The following is a 2,236-nucleotide window of genomic DNA, read 5'->3' on the forward strand; positions in this document are numbered from 1 at the left end:
GGCTGCATTGCTAATTGCGAGAATAAACAATCTGTCACGATTAGTCAGTGCCTCTAATAGGCAGACAAGTGATGTTGTTTTTAGGCGCCAGCAGCGGTCTGATCAAAGGCTTCAGCTGGAGGGGGACTATTGAGGACGTTAACCCGCATCAAGGGAGCAAGGCGCCTTAGCCCTGGGACATCGGCACATTCAGCCTGACAAAATTAGTTTGCTCTACCAGTCACACGACATTTTCCCAAAGTCCGGTGCTTGACGCGAAGATGCACCCCCACCCCACCCCCCGACCAAGAAAACACGCACAAATATCGATGCATCGTGTTTCACGGTGTCCCCTCCACCCGATCCTACAGGTAGGATCCTTTTTTTTTTTTTTTTTTTCCCTGATTCCAAACGCAACCGCGCAGAAGAAAAAGTGATGTATTTATTAAACGTCCAGGCAGCCCCTAGGCTGCTTTCGATCTGATTGTTTTGATGGAAATATGAAAGGAAAAATAGAGCTGCTGGGTTGTTTGTTTGGTTTTTTTTCCCCCACTTTTCTTTTGCAGAATGGTTTGAACATTGGGATGTCGCTGAGGTTTGAGGAGATGAGTGTGCGTCCCATACTGAGAGCGAGATCCCGCTCTCATTGAGAGCTGACAGAATGAGATAATTAGCTCTTTATTTATCTCCCAGCAATGAACGCTTTGTGTTTACGTTTCTGTCATACTCGGTGGTATTTTAATCACTGTACCATAGCAAGGACTTGATTCTAATTCACACGCTGGCAAGCTCTTGGGCTGAAAACGGGAAGCCAATAAAGTTTCTTTCGTTTCTTGCGCCTTTCATTCTTTCCTTCCTTTCTTAATGAAATCTACAGGTTCTAAGTTAGGAATGGAGAAATCAAATTTACAAAACGAAATCTGCCCTGAGTTATATTTCTTTGTTTAGCGGGAACTTTTCGTATCCAAACCCTTCTCGCCTTGCTCGCTGCGCTCTGGGTGACCACAACACCACTAGATTTTAGGAACCTTATTTTTTTTTTTTTTATTGGTTCCGTTGTGCCGGTACTCTGACTTGCTTTTAGGTGCCTCTTTCTTATTTTCCTCCATGGGCTGTAAGGAAAACCGAAGTGAAAGGGCGGGGGAGAGTAGGTGACTTTACTGGTCCTTGTTCCAGTCCAGTGTTTTTATTGGGAACCGCGGCGCTTCCCTGAAGGCACTTGTGTGAGATAACAATATTGGGCAATTAGCATCCTAAACAGTCCCGTTTCAATATAATGAATGTGCTAGGCAAAGCCATTACCCATAGCATTTTATTTCGGTGGGAATACAACAACAAGGGCTGGGAGGAGGGCGTGGGGGATGGGGAGGGAGGACAGGAGGCAGCGCTAAGCCAATTCAGGGCATTGTCTGCCTTTTGTAAACGTTATCTTTGACTTAAAGGCAGAAGTCAGAAAAGAGAGGGATGTTGTTGTTTCCCTTGTTTCTATTTTACTTCCCCCGAGACAGCAACTCTTAGGAGACCAGACAGCCCCGCAGGACACGAGGAGGCTTTTGGGGACTGGAGGCTCCGGGACAGCTCTGCCGCGCCGGGCACCGCCTGCGCGCTCCCTGCGCGCTCCCTGCGCGCCCCTCAGCCAGCTTTGCTCCAGCTCTGAGCTCCTCATCCCTGAGGGAAACTTCCCAAAGAGCCAGATCTATCGCAAAGTGATAAAAATGTCCCGCGGGCTTTACAAGCCCTCAAAACCCTTCAAGTCTCAACCCTCCCTACTCCCGCCGCTGCTCCTTCTCTGTTGAGCTTCGGATAATGCGAAAAGACCTCCGTTCTTTCCTTCGCCCCCCTTCCTTTCCCCCTTTCCCTTTCTGCCCAGATCAAACATAAGCTAAACTACTTGTAAGGCTTCAGGCACCTGGGCTAGTCCTCGGGAGGTTACCGGGAGCGGTGATTTGGATGGCCAAACTCCAGCCGCCGAGGCGTCCCCCGGTTCTTTGAGGATCGGAGGAGCAGGGCTGAAAGGAAGGCACTATTTCAAGTGGCCCGAATTAATGTGATCGCGACATTATGATGCACTTGGAAAAGATGAAAGAAAAGGCTGGCCGTCTCCTCCAAGATCTCTATAATTATAGATAATATATCCTATTTCAAAGCAATTAGCTCAATCAGGCGTAACGAGGCACTTTGCTGCCAGGGAGTAACAATGCCTTACGGTTATTTAAGCTTCAAGATGTCAAGCAGACTTCGAGACTCTCTGCTCTGC

The sequence above is a fragment of the Charadrius vociferus genome, unplaced genomic scaffold (assembly GCF_000708025.1).
Source record: "Charadrius vociferus isolate BGI_N301 unplaced genomic scaffold, ASM70802v2 scaffold88, whole genome shotgun sequence".
NCBI lineage: Eukaryota > Metazoa > Chordata > Aves > Charadriiformes > Charadriidae > Charadrius > Charadrius vociferus.